The 17,610-nt window shown below is 42.3% G+C and overlaps 1 pseudogene; it reads left to right on the top strand.

Annotated features, from left to right (window-relative positions):
• The first annotated feature begins 832 nt into the window (after positions 1–832).
• On the top strand, positions 833–17,326 carry LOC135541477 (uncharacterized; annotated as a pseudogene).
• Positions 17,327–17,610: the final 284 nt, after the last annotated feature.

Genomic DNA, 17,610 nt, shown 5'->3' with positions numbered 1-17,610 from the left:
AAAACTTTCACTACTTCTGAAATCCATCACATCTTTCATCCTCCTGCTACTGTGACTGAAAGTTGCACATACAACGTCAACATTGTAATTGTTCTCTGATAACACGACATTGTGCTATATTATATAAAACAAATGTGTCAAGGAAAATAGACAAAAAACAATAGGCTAAACAGTTTGTCCACTGTAAAAACCCTGGTCATGGAAGTTGGTCATCCAAACTTCCTTGAAGACTTCCCCAAAACTATGAAGAAAATGACAAGCTCCACCCTAACATGCGTATCATCAAATCTGTTCAATAATTGGTTGAATACACCATCTGTGAAACATTGACTCTGTTAATCTAAAAAAAGGTACTTTGTAACCTTGGTGCCTTACTATATTGTTGTTTTGTTATTTGCTGTGTCATACCTCAAGTTATTACTTTCTCTATCATAAAAAGGTTTTAGAAGTAACTTTTAGGGTTGTTTTCTGTAGCGCAATGCTGTGCGATGTTTATCCATGGTCAGTTTGAGTTGTTGTCCTGATTCATTCTTTCAGACCTAGCCTAAAATCTTTTTCTGGAGAAATGCGCGTGTTTTTCGGATATTTTCTTCCATTGTACCAGGGAATTATCAAAAAATTAACAACCAGGATATGATTACTGAATGCTCCAATGACGTCTTGGTTCAGTTTGCCGAATCTCTGCATATATTTACAGGATAGGTATGCGGGGGTTTTCTGGAATCATAGCAGCAGCCAAACATCAATGTAATATTAGCACTATTAGCACTATTTCAACCAATGCGTTGTAACTGTTTAACTTTGGGATAGGGGGCAGTATTTTGACGTCCGGATGAAAAGTGTGCCCAAAGTAAACTGCCTGTTACTCAGGCCCAGAATATGCTAGTGTAACGGATGTGAAACGGCTAGCTAGTTAGCGGTGGTGCGTGCTAAATAGCGTTTCAATCGGTGACGTCACTTGCTCTGAGACCTTGAAGTAGTGGTTCCCCTTGCTCTGCAAGGGCCGTGGCTTTTGTGGAGCGATGGGTAACGATGCTTCGTGTGTGACTGTTGTTGATGTGTGCAGAGGGTCCCTGGTTCATGCCCGGGTATGGGCGAGGGGACGGTCTAAAGTTATACTGTTACACTAGGATATGCATATAATTGGTAGATTTGGATAGAAAACACTCTAGAGAAAATAATGTATGTGAGTATAACAGAACTGATATGGCAGGCGATACCCCGAGGACACTTTTATTATAGCACTTTAATTATAAGGCCAAGTCTTCCCAGATTGCAGTTCCTAGGGTTTCCACTAGATGTCAACAGTCTTCAGAAAGAGTTTCAGGCTGGTTTTTGGAGAAGAAAATGTAGTTTTTCTTGGTGGCTTCCATTTTGGCTGTAGTGTTTCCAAGCGCATGGAGGAGAGTGCGTTCTTTGGTATTTTTCTCAGGCAAAGAAAATAACAATTCTCCTTCTTGAATTTTGCTGTTTATTTGCATATTAGGTTACCTAAAGTTTATTAGTAACATTTGGGATTCGTTTTGTATGCATTTTGATGGAGGGAAACTGGGTGGATTATTGACTAAAGCGCGCCAGCTAAACTGAGTTTTTATGGATATAAAGAAGGACATTATCGAACAAAAGGACCATTTGTGATGTAACTGGGACCTTTTGGAGTGCCAACAGAAGAAGATCATCAAAGGCAAGGCATGTTTTATATCGCTATTTCTGACTTTCGTGTCGCACCTGCCTGGTTGAAATATGTTTTTCATGTGTTTGTATGCGGGGCGCTGTCCTCAGATTATTGCATGGTTTGCTTTTGCCGTAAAGCTTTTGTGAAATCTGAAACAGCAGCTGGATTAACAAGAAGTTAAGCTTTATTTTAATGTATTACACTTGGGATTTTATGAATGTTAAATATTTATAATAATTTAGTTTGAATTTGGCGCTCTGCAATTTCACTGGATGTTGTCGAGGTGTCCTGCTAGTGGCACGACTTTCCCAAACAGGTTTTAACAACTTAAAGTCAGGAGTAGTCCTTTTGAATACACCCCAGTAAAAATCTATCGTTCTGCCTCTGAACAAGGCAGTTAAAATGTAATTGTATTGGTCACATACGCATGTTTAGCAGATGTTATAGCGGGTGTAGTGAAATGCTACCCACTGTTCCCTGGGTGCCAAAGACGTGGATGTCGATTGAGTCAGCCCTCCGTACCTCTCAGATACAGAGGGGTTGGGTTTAATGCGGAAAACACATTTCAGTTGAATACATGCAGTTGATCAACTGACTAGGTGTCCCCCTTTCCATATTCATGTAATCTATGCACTGATAGTTGAACTGTCTTCCTTTCCACCAGGGCTATGATGCCAGAAGACTGTTTGAGGGAGACGACCTGGATAGGGAGAACAACCAAAGTGACTGTGTCAGCAAGAAGAGATTGAGATAAACGTCAGCTTCAAATGAGAACAAGTGTTTGTTGTTTGAAAAACTAAACCATAACATACAGTATGTGTAATTAAAAGCTGATTTGGCTTTCATTAACTTTCCATAACAATTCACTGTGTTTATTAATTTATCAGGAAAAGAAGAAGCCACGCTTGAACAGCGATGTGGCTGCTTTTGCATCACAGGCAAAGGTGGTGTACCCCATCAACCAGAAATATAGAGTAAGATCCTTTATTTAACCTTTATTTAACTAGGCAAGTCAGTAAAGAACAAATTCTTATTTTATAATGACGGCCTTCCCGGACAACGCTGGGCCAATTGTGCACTTCCCTATGGGACTCCCGAACCTGGCTGGTTGTGATACAGCTTGGGATCAAACCAGGATCTGTAGTGAGGCCTCTAGCACTGAGATGCAGCGCGTTAGACCGCTATGCCACTCAGGATATCTGTTTATATTACAGACTTCATACCACAGAAGCTATAAAAGGTTCTAACCAAATCTATCCAGATTGTAACCCTAATTGGAAGGTCATTTTGCCTTCATTCCAAGAGCATGGGATGGGGCTCAAGGGATAGTTCAGCACAAATACCTATTTTATTTCCCTTTCCTTGAAAGCAGTCTATGGCTGAATTTTCCATTTTAAGACCACATTAAATAGGACTGAATACATCTGGCAAACTTTGACTTTGATGCAAACTGTCCCTTTAATGTCAATTCCCAACGACAGCCCTTAGCGGATGGAGCCTCCATCCCATCGCTGCACGAGCACTCCAAGCTTCCCATCCTCCCCAAAGGAGTGTCCTCATCTGACTCTAGCGGGGTCACTGAGCCATGGCCAGGATGATGATGACAGCAGCTAGTTCATCTCCTCGCTGGTCCCCAAGAGCCTCCAGAACGAGAGTTTCACCCGGGTGGCCCACTACCCCCACACAGTCTCTCAGACAGGGTGAGCTGATATGGGATAGATATTCAGTTAAAGGGATAATTCAGAGAAATTACAAATTAAGATGTGTTTTTTCTTACCATGAAGTCAGTCTTCACTCTTAGAAAAAAGGGATCCAAAAAGGTTATTTGCCTATCCACATGGGAGAACCTTTTTGGGTTCCATGTATATCCCTCTGTTGAAATGTTTCTACATGGAACCCAAAAGGGTTACTCAAAGGTTTCTCCCATGGGGTGTATAAGAGTGTATAGACAATCCTCACTTTAATGTAGATAAACTATCCCTTGGACTGTATCATCAAAGTGCTAGCTGTGTATGATGATGTCATATTTCTGAGTACCTTTAATGCGTTCTACTGTAAATACAAGCTGTTCTAGTGTAGCTGTTATCATTGTAGATTTGAGTGCAGGATCAGCCTATACTGTCTGGCTCTGCAGGAACATGCAACAACACAGTTCACAGGTCCTGAAGGAGAAATGTGGGTGGGTGACCTCTTTATTTCATCACACACTAGCAAACTATTTATAATGCTAACTGTTCATAATGCATTGACTAACTGATCTGTTGTGACAAAGCTCTTAAAAGAAAAGAAGAAAAAAAGCGAGAATGGACTCGACCTACATGTGTATTTATCCTACTGTTTTTTACCAAACTAAGACAAATATTCATAATCTGTTATGAATTCACTTATAGTGCCTATTATATCCCCATATAGCATTATAAGACATGATATAAGCTTTTTTTTGTCCATTTCTATTGATAATACTTGCTGTTTAATGTCAAATAAAATAAAAATGTATTTGTCACGTGCCAAATACAACAGGTGTAGTAGACCTTACAGTGAAATGCTTACTTACAAGCCCTTAACCAACAATGCAGTTTTAAGAAAATACCTAAAAAAGTAAGAGATAAGAATAACAAATAATTCAAGAGCAGCAGTAAAATAGAAGCCTCTTGGACCTAGACTTGGTGCTCCGGTACCGCTTGCTGTGCAGTAGCAGAGAGAACAGTCTTTGACTAGGCTGGCTGGAGTCTTTTACAATTTTTAGAGCCTTCCCATGACACCGCCTGGTATAGAGGTCCTGGTTGGCAGGAAGCTTGGCCCCAGTGATGTACTGGGCCGTGCGCCTTACCCACTGTAGTGCCTTGCTGTCAGAGGCCGAGCAGTTGCCATTCCAGGCAGTAATGCAACCCGTCAGGATGCTCTCAATGGTGAAGCTGTAAAACCTTTTGAGGATCTCAGGACCCATGCCAAACCTTTTCAGTCTCCTGAGGGGGAATAGGTTTTGTCGTGCCCTCTTCATGGCTGTCTTGGTGTGCTTGGACCTTGTCAGTTAATTGGTGATATGAATGCCAAGGAACTTGAAGCTTTCAACCTACACCACTACAGCCCTGTCAATTAGAATGGGGGCATGCTCGAATGGGGGCATCCTCTAGTTGCAGAGGGAGGTGTTTAATCCCAGGGTCCTTAGCTTATTTTTTATTTTCAAATATTTTTTGAACCATGCCTCGAACAAATGAGATCTCAGAAGACCTAAGATTAAGACTTGTTTACTTGCGTAAAGCTGGATATTGTTACAAAAGTATCTCTAAAAGCCTTGATGTTCATCAGTCCACGGTAAAACTAATTGTCTATAAATTGAGAAAGTTCAGCACTGTTGCTACTCTCCCTAGGAGTGGCCCTCCTGCAAAGATGACTGCAAGAGAACAGCGCAGAATGCTCATTGAGGTTAATAAGAATCCTAGAGTGTCAGCTAAAGACTTACAGAAATCTCAGGAATGTGCTAACATCTCTGTTGACGAGTCTACGATACGTAAAATACTAAACAAGGAAAATGTTCATAGGAGGACACCACGGAGGAAGCCACTGCTGTCCAAAAAACCTTTCTGCACATCTGAAGTGCAGCTGGATGTTCTACAGCGCTACTGGCTAAATATTCTGTGGACAGATTAAACTGCAGTTGAGTTGTTTGGAAGGAACACCCAACACTATGTGTGGAGAAGAAAATGCATAGCACAGCACACCAACATCAAAACCGCATCCTAACTGTAAAGTATGGTGGAGGCAGCATCATGGTTTAAGCAGCCTCAGGGCCTGGACTGCTTGCTATCATTGACAGAAAAATGAATTCTCAAGTTCGCCAAGACATTTTGCAGGATAATGTTAGGCTGTCTGCCAATTTAAGCTCAACGGAAGTTGGGTGAAGCAACAGAATGGCTTCAACAGTAGAAAATACACCTTCTGTAGTGGCCCAGTCAGAGTCCGGACCTCAACCTGATTGAGATGCTGTGGCATGTCCTCAAGAGAGCAGTTCACACCAGACATCCCAAGAATATTGCTGAACTGAAACAGTTTTGTAAAGAGGAATGGTCCAAAATCCTCCTGATCGTTATGCAGGTCTAATCTGCAACTACAGAAAACGTTTGGTTGAGGTTATTGCTGCCAAAGGAGGGTTCACATAAATCCAAGGGTTCACATACTTTTCCCAGCCTGCACTGTGAATGTTTACACGGTGTGTTAAATGAAGACATGAAAACGTATAAAACGTTGTCTACGTAGTAGACGAGCACAATCAAACCTTTCTACCCGCATAGTATGTAATTCACATTATACAAATTGAACCGCCAAGTCTGAACCATATTATTTGCTCAGGCAAGTAAGACTTGATTTAAATGGGGAGAATTAAGTTTATGGGGAAACTTTAAAAAATACATCTTGAAGTTTGTGGGATTTTTGTTCTTCGAAAAATATCTTAAAGTTTGGTGGGAAACTGTAAGTACTGTATGTGTCGCTCCACAGACAAAGGGCTTTAGCAAACAGGTCGAGGCCTTCTGCCAGAGACTGCTGGGCAGGTCCAGGATTCTCCCCAGAAATTAGGTCCAGGATGTTATCCACACCCTCATCCACTGTCTCCTATTGGTGGAAAACCAGTTGACTGAGACTCAGGCCGCAGACATGAAGGTGAGAAACTGTAAGAATGAGTCAAAATAAGGGAGAGACATCATCTCTACTCAATACATTTCTATCTGGACGTTCTGTAACGTCTGTAAAGTCTTCTGAACAGGCCCCAGGCTTCACTCATCATGGGTCGTATTCATTAGGTACCAAACTGGAGAAAATGGACTGAAACAGGAAGGGATAACCTGGCCTTGTTCAATAAGAACCACTTGTTTTTGCTTTCCATTATAAAACGTTTTGCTACGGTGTGCCTTAATGAATACATCCCTGTTTTAATACTGTTTGTTTGACTCGCTCTAGGTATGGCATACACGTATCCAGTTTTATAGGCTTCTCAGATCTAGCTACACAAGTGAATTTAAATTTGATCAAATTTATTCATAAAGTCCTTTTTACATCAGCAGTTGTCACAAAGTGCTTATACTGTAACCCGAACTAGACCCCAAAGACATTGCAAAAACAAAAGCAATGCCACGGCAGTAAGGCTTGTTTCTAGATCCATATCTCTCTTCCCACCGGCTCTCCCAGAGGACACAGGAGAAGCTGCTGTGGTGGGAGGAGCTGAAGGGTGTGCTGCGGTCCAAGCAGGCCCTGCTCCGGCTGGAGGCATCCCCCAGACAGGGCCTAGTGGCCCGGGGCCTGGAGCAGCTGACCAGTGACGGACACCTGACCTTCGCCACCATGGATAAGACCCTGGCCAAGCTGCAAACTGCCCTGACCGATGGGCTCCAGTACAGCATACTCGCAGGAGCATGCACACTCACACACACACACGCACATGTTTTTCGTTAACCTGTATGTGCACTGCTAACCGGGGGATTCCTGACACATTTTGTTTTCGCGGGCCACCAACTTCAAATAGCCAACCGGTGAAGCAAAGAAACTGGTGTGTGTTTTTAACAAAAGAGTGACCTCCTTGAATTCAATATCAGGTCAAATATTGCGTAGTAGATTAGCATTCTAGTTCATGTGAAATCAGTACTCAGAGGGTAGAATTTGGAACATAGTATCATAATGACGTCTTTGCAAGCAGTTATGCCCACTGGGAAGTTGTGTAATTCTGTAATACCCTGCTGGACGTCCCTCCTGAGGAATATGGTGGCAATCTTTCAGTATTATGTGGCCTAGTTCCTCATCTTAAATGAACTGGTGTCTTAAAATATCCCATTTTACGGCCTCTTCTCCATTGCTAACAAGATTGAATCAAATAAATGTATGGAAGTCTCAAGTTAGTCTTTGAAAGCACCAATGCAAACCAAAATAAAATATAATTGTATAGTAATACAGTCTTGACAGAGGGAAAGAGGGATATCTAGTCAGTTGTCTTCCACATTTAACTCTCTGAATCAGAGAGGTGTGGGGGCTGCCTTCATCGACATACACAGTGCCCAGGAAACAGTGCCTTGCTCAGGGGTTGAACGGCAGATTTTTACCTTGTTAGCTCGGGATTTGATATTTCAACCTTCCGGTCACTGGCCCAATGCTCTAACCACTAGGCTACCTGCAGCCCCATCATAAGTACATTTGTAGTAATGAAATGTACTACTCGACTATAAATGGTAAGTGAATAATGATACACAGATGAATGAAGTGAATTGTGTTAAACTGGTCATATTCTGTGCCGAATCAGCCACATTTCAGGCTTCAAACATAAAGATATAAAACTGTATTTTTTTGTGAAGAATCAACAACAAGTGGGACACAATCATGAAGAGGAATAACATTTATTAGATATTTCAAACTTTATTAACAAATCAAAAACTGAAAAATTGGGCGTGCAAAAGGATTCAGCCCCTTTACTTTCAATGCAGCAAACTCTCTCCAACTTAGTGTAGTAGCATTGTGATAAAAACTACATGTTGCAGAATGCAGGATAAAGACCAAGGAACTTCAGTATGAAAAGTGCAAGAAGATCGACTCCAAGAAGAAGAAGCTCTTGAGGACTCAAGCGAAGGAGAGAAGCCGTGTCTTGGATTCTGCACAGACTCACAGTGACCCACAGACATTTGTGAAGGTCAATATCTCTCTTTTAGTAGGCTCATTTGTTCCCTGTCATATGTCCAGTGCCACAACAATAGTAGTAGTAAACTACTGCTCACATTGATCTATTCAATCACTTCACTTTAAAGTCTACTTTGGATGAGTGTCACCTCTGTGTAAGTCTATAACAGTTATCCATCTCATTACATTACATTGTTAATTGCTCCTGTTAGCTGCATGCTCCAGGTTTAACAGTTCAATTTTCCTCTCCAGTTGTATCAAGAGCAGGTAGCCTAGTGGTTAGAGTCCCTGAGCTGATGTAATGGATGTGAAATGGCTAGCGGTGTTTGCGCTAAATAGCGTTTCAATCGGTGACGTCACTTGCTCTGAGACCTTGAAGTAGTAGTCCCCCTTGCTCAGCAAGGGCTGCAGCTTTTGTGGAGCGACGCTTCGTGGGTGACTGTTGTTGATGTGTGCAGAGGGTCCCTGGTTCGCGCCCGGGTATGGGCGAGGGGACGGTCTAAAGTTATACTGTTCCACTGCCAAGGTAAAAATCTGTTCTGCCCCTGAACAAGACAGTTAACCCACTGTTCCTAGGTCGTCATTGTAAATAACAATTTGTTCTTAACTGACTTGCCTAGTTAAATAAAAAAAATCTTCTAAAACAAAAGAAGCAGAGCAGGAACTTGGAGCTGCATCAGGATGGTAGAGTGGCAGAGGCAGTCTGGGGTCTTTGGGGGGTAGGTTGTCATTAATGGTACACTACATGATCAAAAGTATGGGGACACCTGCTCAGTTGAACATCTCCTTCCAATATCATGGGCATTAATATGGAGTTAACCCCCCCCTTTGCTGCTATAACAGCCTCCACTCTTTCGGGAAGGCTTTCCACTAGATGAAGGAACATCGCTGTGGGGACTTACTACCATTCAGCCACAAGCTCTTAGGGAGGTCGGGCACTGATTTTGGCGATTAGCCCTGGCTCGCAGTCGGTGTTCCAATTCATCCCAAACGTGTTTGATGGGGTTGAGGTCATAGCTCTGTGCAGGCCAGTCAAGTTCTTTCACACCGATCTTGACAAACCGTTTCTGTATGGACCTTGCTTTGTGCACAGGGCATTGTCATGCTGAAATAGGAAAGGACCTTCCCCAAAGTTAGAAGCACAGAATTGTCTAGATGCTGTAGCATTAAGATTTCCCTTCACTGGAACTAAGGGGCCTAGCCCAAACCATGTAAAACAGCCCCAGACCATTATTCCTCCTCCACTAAACTTTATAGTTGGCACTATGGATTGGGGCAGGTATCGTTCTAAAGGCATCCGGCAGACTAAAGATTTGTCCTTCGGACTGCCAGATCGTGAAGCTTGATTCATCACTCCAGAGTATGCGTTTCCACTGCTCCAGAGTCCAATTGTGGTCAGCTTTACACAACACCAGCCGAAGCTTGACATTGCGCATTGTGATCTTAGGCTTGTGTGCAGCTGCTCTGCCATGGAAACCCATTTCATGATGCTCCCGACTAACAGTTCTTGTGCTGTCGTTGCTTCCAGAGGCAGTTTGGAACTCGGTAGTGAGTGTTGCAACCGAGGACAGATGGTTTTTACGCACTTCAGCGGTCCTGTTCTGTGAGCTTGTGTGACCTACCACATTGCGGCTGAGCGCTGTTGCTCTTAGACATTTCCACTTCACAGTAACAGCACTTACAGTTGACTGGGGCAGCTCTAGCAGAGCAGAAATGTGTTGAACTGACTTGTCGGAAAGGAGGCATCCTATCATGGTGCCACGTTGAAAGTCACTGAGCTCTTCAGGAAGGCCATTCTACTGACAATGTTTGTCTATGGAGATTGCATGTGTCATGACTTTACTTTCATGAATCTGTCATTTATCTAATCAACTAACTATTTTTAATTGTTACCTGATTAAATTAATTATGTAACAGTTGACTCATTAGAATTTGGGGCACCACGAGAGTAGTTCTTTAAAGAGTTACAATCTCCCAAATTAAACTCTAAATGTCTTATCATCCATAAACAGTCAACTTATTAATCATAACCTTGTATCATATCATCATTCTGAACAGACGTAACCTCCTGTATCTGCAAAAGTACTACACAAATTGGTTTAATTATTTATTTACTAGCTAACTAAATGGTAACACAGGATAAACATACACACTTAAAAAATTAGAAACAGGTCACTACCGGACTGACACAATATGGTGGCTTGTTACAAAATAGGAGGGCAGAGGGGACAGAGACATAATACTTTGGTACATTTAGAAACTACTCTCACAGTAATCATATACTTTGTACACGAACCACCGCCCGTTTGAAGTAAAAAATCATGAATGTATTTACATGTAAATGCCTTGGTTCTTCATGTATTTCTGTCGGACCAGACCCCCTTGGAAATGGAGTTCAGCCTCTGCTGTCGTCCAGTATCCTGTGACAGAGTTTATTCTACTTCCATTCGCTCTGGAAGCTGCTTATTTGAAGATAGGCTAGCCAGCAGTGTCAATGGTTATCAGTCGGGTGATGAGAATAGCATACTAAGGTGATTTGAGAAGAGTAGTAGAATGGTCCCACTTAAATTTGCTTCTCTAGATACTTTACTTAGGACAGCTAATCAGCAGTACCAGTGATTCTCCAGGAGGTGACTTTATCGTCTCTACCTCATGTTGAGATTCAGAGTTCGAACCACTTTGGATGTGAGCTGCAGCTCCACGTCTTTCTACACTCATCATATTTCATGCACAACGCATCGGAAGGACACTTCACACATATAGCGTGTGTACTTTTCAAGTTACAGTATATCCTTTAAAACATTTTTAATGACATCACAAAATAACAACCAAAATGACATTATTATTCTTTAGGTTGCCTCTGACCATTCCCCATGTTCTACGTTATAAATATTTTTCCAGTATTTGTTTTAGAAAGTGTTAGAGTTTTGGCGGGAAAAGTGTCTGTGAAACAAAGGCACATTCCTGTGGTGATCATTGGAGAGGGAGATATGTGAATGTTCTGTCCTTGATTTACTACAGGGTGTGAGCTGTCAACTCCCACCAGTTCCCTTATCCCCTCTCTGTAGGTAAGAGAGGTTCTGTTGGAAGTAATTTGTTGCTAAGCTGATCTGACCTATTTGGATCCTTACAGGACAGTCATGACACATGGCTGGCTGTGTGCTCAATTTTATACTGTCTGTCGGGTATGGCTGAAATAGCTAAATCCACTAATTTGAAGGGATGTGCACATACTTTTGTATACAGTGCCTTGCGAAAGTATTCGGCCCCCTTGAACTTTGCGACCTTTTGCCACATTTCAGGCTTCAAACATAAAGATATAAAACTGTATTTTTTTGTGAAGAATCAACAACAAGTGGGACACAATCATGAAGTGGAACAACATTTATTAGATATTTCAAACTTTTTTAACAAATCAAAAACTGAAAAATTGGGCGTGCAAAATTATTCAGCACCTTTACTTTCAGAGCAGCAAACTCTCTACAGAAGTTCAGTGAGGATCTCTGAATGATCCAATGTTGACCTAAATGACTAATGATGATAAATACAATCCACCTGTGTGTAATATTTTTAAATATTTTTTTTACCTTTATTTTACTAGGCAAGTAAGTTAAGAACAAATTCTTATTTTCAATGACGGCCTAGGAACAGTGGGTTAACTGCCTGTTCAGGGGCAGAACGACAGATTTTGCACCTTGTCAGCTCGGGGATTTGAACTTGCAAACTTTTGGTTACTAGTCCAAATGCTCTAACCACTAGTCTCCGTATAAATGCACCTGCACTGTGATAGTCTCAGAGGTATGTTAAAAGTGCAGAGAGCATCATGAAGAACAAGGAACACACCAGGCAGGTCTGAGATACTGTTGTGAAGAAGTTTAAAGCCGGATTTGGATACAAAAATATTTCCCAATCTTTAAACATCCCCATCCCGAGGAGCACTGTGCAAGCGATAATATTGAAATGGAAGGAGTATCAGACCACTGCAAATCTACCAAGACCTGGCCGTCCCTCTAAACTTTCAGCTCATACAAGGAGAAGACTGATCAGAGATGCAGCCAAGAGGCCCATGATCACTCTGGATGAACTGCAGAGATCTACAGCTGAGGTGGGTGACTCTGTCCATAGGACAACAATCAGTCGTATATTGCACAAATCTGGCCTTTATGGAAGAGTGGCAAGACGAAAGCCATATTTCTTAAAGATATCCATAAAAAGTGTTGTTTAAAGTTTGCCACAAGCCACCTGGGAGACACACCAAACATGTGGAAGAAGGTGCACTGGTCAGATGAAACCAAAATTGAACTTTTTTGGCAACAATTCAAAACGTTATGTTTGGCGTAAAAGCAACACAGCTCATCACGCTGAACACACCATCCCCACTGTCAAACATGGTGGTGGCAGCATCATGGTTTGGGCCTGCTTTTCTTCAGCAGGGACAGGGAAGATGGTTAAAATTGATGGGAAGATGGATGGAGCCAAATACAGGACCATTCTGGAAGAAAACCTGATGGAGTCTGCAAAAGACCTGAAACTGGGACGGAGATTTGTCTTCCAACAAGACAATGATCCAAAACATAAAGCAAAATCTACAATAGAATGGTTCAAAAATAAACATATCCAGGTATTAGAATGGCCAAGTCAAAGTCCAGACCTGAATCCAATTGAGAATATGTGGAAAGAACTGAAAACTGCTGTTCACAAATGCTCTCCATCCAACCTCACTGAGCTCGAGCTGTTTTGCAAGGAGGAATGGGAAAAAATGTCAGTCTCTTGATGTGCAAAACTGATAGAGACATACCCCAAGCAACTTACAGCTGTTATCGCAGCAAAAGGTGGCGCTACAAAGTATTAACTTAAGGGGGCTGAATAATTTTGCACGCCCAATTTTTCAGATTTTGATTTGTTAAAAAAGTTTGAAATATCCAATAAATGTAGTTCCACTTCATGATTGTGTCCCACTTGTTGTTGATTCTTCACAAAAAAATACCTTTTTATATCTTTATGTTTGAAGCCTGAAATGTGGCAAAAGGTCGCAAAGTTCAAGGGGGCCGAATACTTTCGCAAGGCACTGTATATAGTGTATTTCATGACTTCACAGTCACAACACAATCAGAATGATTGGGAACTATTTCGCGCTGGGAAGATTTTTACATTACATCACCCAACTTTTTAACCTATTGTATGAGATTTGTACTGTTTACTTCATTCTACCTTGTCAAAGAGGTTGAGGAGTCCCTTGGTTTTAGTCAATTGATATATCCTAGCCAATAGCCCCAAGCAGTCAGCATTCGGCTTGTAGCACTGGTCTTTCTTATTTCTCATGGTATATCACCCATGCTTTTGTATCTCCAGAGGCATCATGCCAGACCAGGATCAGAGGTTATGGTTGGATCAAGATGGTGACCTGGCTGCACTGCTGCAGCAGGCAGAGGCCAATGCTAAATGGCAACTGGAGGGCCTACGGGCTCAGCTGGAACAAGATGTACAGGTAGGAATTCTTCCAGACCTAGAATTGTAATGAATAGAGCTGACTCAATTTCTTATTTGACCTGACAGACATCCTTTCTGCTCAATACATTTCTATCTGGACGTCCTGTAACATTACAGTCCACTGAACAGGCCCCATGTTTATCTCATCATGGGTTGTATTCATTAGGTACCAAACTGAAGAAAATGGAATGAAACAGGGAGAGAATACCTGGACCAATAAGAACCCCTTGTTGTTGCTTTCCATAATAAAAAGTGGTTTTAATACTGTATTTCTGTTTGACCCAATGTAGGTATGGTGTGAGGAGTTGGCCCTGGCCTGCCTCAGACACCTAGATGAACAGCATTTGAAGATCCTCAGAGGCATGGTGGTCAGAAAGAGGTACATGCTGAATTTTATTATTATTTTTTTTAAACATAACTAGACAAGTCAGTTGAGAACAAATTCTTGTTTACAATGACAGCCTACCCTGGCGACACTGGGCCAACCTTGCGCCACTCAATCACAGCCAGATGTGATACAGCCTGGATTTGAACTGGGGACTGTTGTTTGAAACTGAGATGCAGTGCCTTAGACCACTGCACCACTCGAGAGCCCACAGGTGAACCAGGGAGCCACATCAATCCATGCTTTTGCCTGGCAGGTGTGCCAAAATATATAGTAGAATATTCATCATTGACAACTTAATAGATGTAATACAATGTGTTTAATGTACATAATATGATTCAGTGTCTTTGAAATCAATGACAAGATATGCATTTGGACATATTGACCTATCACTATTCTGTTCTATTTTGTTCTGTTCTATTCTATCCCAGCCACGAGGGGATGTTGATCGAGAAGAAACAGTAACTACTGCTGGCTGTGGTGCAGAGGCACTTTTTGGCCAGACACTTCTGCCTGAGGATCCTGAAGGATGAGGCTGTCCAAGCTCAAAGTGCTGTCTCAGAGTGACTTCAGGTCCCTTCTGGCTCTAGTGGACCAGACCCAGGAAACAGTCAGCCCAACCAAGACGAAAGCTCAGCATCAGGTCCAGTAACACTTCTACCTACATTTACAACAATAATAAACTATACTGAACAAAAATATAAACAAAAATTTAAATTGTTGGTCCCATTTTCCATACGTGTATTTCTCTCAAATTGTTGCACAAATTTGTCTACATCCCTTTTAGTGAGTATTTATTTTTGTCAATATAATCCATCCACCTGACAGGTGTGGCATATCAAGAAACTGATTAAACAGCATGATCATTACACAGGTGCTAGGGACAATAAAATGGCCACTCTAAAATGTGCAGTTTTGTTACACAACATAATGTCACAGATGTCTCAAGTTTTGAGGGAATGTGCAATTGGCATGCTGACTATAGGAATGTCCACCTGAGCTGTTGCCAGAGAATTGATTGTTTATTTCCCTACCATAAGCCGCCTCCAACGTTGTTTTAGAGAATTTGGCAGGTTTTCCAACCATCCTCAACACACAGACCACTTGTAACCACACCATCCCAGGACATCCACATCTGGCTTCTTCACCTGCGGGATCGTCTGAGACCAGCCACCCCGCCTGAGACCAGCTGATGAAACTGAGGAGTATTTCTGTCTGTATTAAAAACATACTGATTGGCTAGGCCTGGCTCCCCAGTGAGTTGGCTCCACAGGCCCACCCATGGCTGCACCCCTGCCTAGTCATGTGATATCCATAGATTAGGGCCTAATGCATTTATTTCAATTGACTGATTTCCTTATATGAACTGTAACTTAGTAAAATTGTTGAAATTGTTCCATCTTGCGTTCACATTCTTGTTCCGTTTAATTCTTACAAAAATACGGAGATTAAGATGTTAGTTTTGTCCAGAGTTTCTCAAGCCATTCCCAGGGCGTGCACATTTCTGTTCCATCCCAGCGCAAACATGTCTAATTGCCTAGGCCTTGAGTAGTTGAATCAGGTGTGTTAGTGGACACTCTAAGATCCCCCCCAAGGAATGAATTGACAAACTGCTTTAGAAGCATTCACTGAGTATACAAAACATTAAGAACACCTGCTCTTTCCATGACATAGACTGCCCAGGTGAATCTAGGTGAAAGCTATGACTCTATATTGATATCACTTGTTAAATCGACTTCAATCAGTGTAAATGAAGGGAAGGAGACAGGTTAAATAAGGGTCTTTAAGCCTTGAGACAATTGAAACATGGATTTTGTATGTGTGCCGTTCAGAGGGTGAATGGGCAAGACAAAATATTTAAGTGCTTTTGAACAAGATATGGTAGTAGGTGCCAGGCGCACCAATTTGTGTCAAGAACTGCAACACTGCTCGGTTTTTCACGCTCAACAGTTTCCCGTGTGTATCAAGAATGGTCCAACACCCAAAAGACAGCCAGCCAACTAGACACAACTGTGCGAACCATTGGCGTTACCATGGACCAGCATCCTACGGGAATGCTTTCGACACCTTGTAGACACCATGCCCTGACTAGTCTCTTCTGAGGGCAAAAGGCGGGGTGCAACTCAGTATTAGGAAGATGTTTCTAATGTTCGCTATACTCCGTCCAACTATGGCTCTGTTTGAGACTGTTCAGATGTCTCTGTCACCTTGTCACTGTGGTCTGTCACCCACCTCCCTATGTCTCCATCTCTCCCTCCAACAGGATCTCAGTGCCAGAATCGCCAAGACGCACCTGAGACTGGAGACGCAGCTGATTGGCCACAGTTTCCAGCAGGAAACTGGAGATGGGGGCGGAGCTCCTGCAGGCCAACACCCAGCTGCTGGTGGGACACGCCCTCAGCCAGGGCCTCTGGCAGCAGATGGATCAGGCCCCTCCCAGGTCCCCGCCCCAACCTGACCACAGAAGGAAGGTACCAGATCCTTTGGCCTCATCCAGAATCAACCCCTCGGCCACTGTTCCCTAAACTCGGTCCTGGGGACCCCAAGGTGTGCATGTTTTGGTTTTGGCCCTAGCACTACACAACCGATTCAAATAATCAAAGTTTGATGATGAGATGATGATGTGCAGCATTTTCTCGCTGGATTTTTGAAGAGGCACTTTGTGACATCTTCTGATGTAAAAAGGGCTTTACATTTGATAGATTAATTTAGTTAATTATTTGAATCAGCTGTGTTGTATTAGGGCAAAAAACAAAATGCACACCCCTTAGGGTCCCCAGGGCCGAGTTTGGGAAATGCTGCTAGGCCAGACATGGGAAAACTACAGCCCATGTGATCATTTTGGATTAAAGTTGAATGACCAAAAGCAAATAGAAATGAGGGGCCTAGGCCTATATGTGTTTTAATAACCAACCATTTGGCATAGATGGGATATGTGATCTATTCTCATTATTTATGCTTTGTGTATGTGTAGAGCCATCTGACGGTGGTAGCCTCGCAGTGTATATGTGACCAGGGATTCGCTTAGTGCTCTGGTCACCAGCTACTAGTCTCAGATCAAAGACATCACCATGGGCCTTCAGCAGCAGCACTCTAACACGGGCAAAGATGAGATCTAGATTATATTATAAACTGTGTGGTTCGAGCCCTGAATGCTGATTCGCTGATAGCCATGGTATGTCAGACCGTATACCACTGGAGTGACAAAACATGTATTTTACTGCTCTAATTACGTTGGCAACCAGTTTATAAGAGCAATAATGCACTTCGGGGGTTTGTGGTATATGGCAAAAATACCAAGGCTAAGGGCTGGCTACAGACAATACATTTACATTTACATTTAAGTCATTTAGCAGACGCTCTTATCCAGAGCGACTTACAAATTGGTGAATTCACCTTCTGA

This window comes from Oncorhynchus masou, chromosome 6, assembly GCF_036934945.1.
Source record: "Oncorhynchus masou masou isolate Uvic2021 chromosome 6, UVic_Omas_1.1, whole genome shotgun sequence".
Classification (NCBI taxonomy): domain Eukaryota; kingdom Metazoa; phylum Chordata; class Actinopteri; order Salmoniformes; family Salmonidae; genus Oncorhynchus; species Oncorhynchus masou.
The sequence above is the reverse complement of the archived record's forward strand: the minus strand, read 5'-3'. Positions and strand labels throughout refer to the sequence as shown.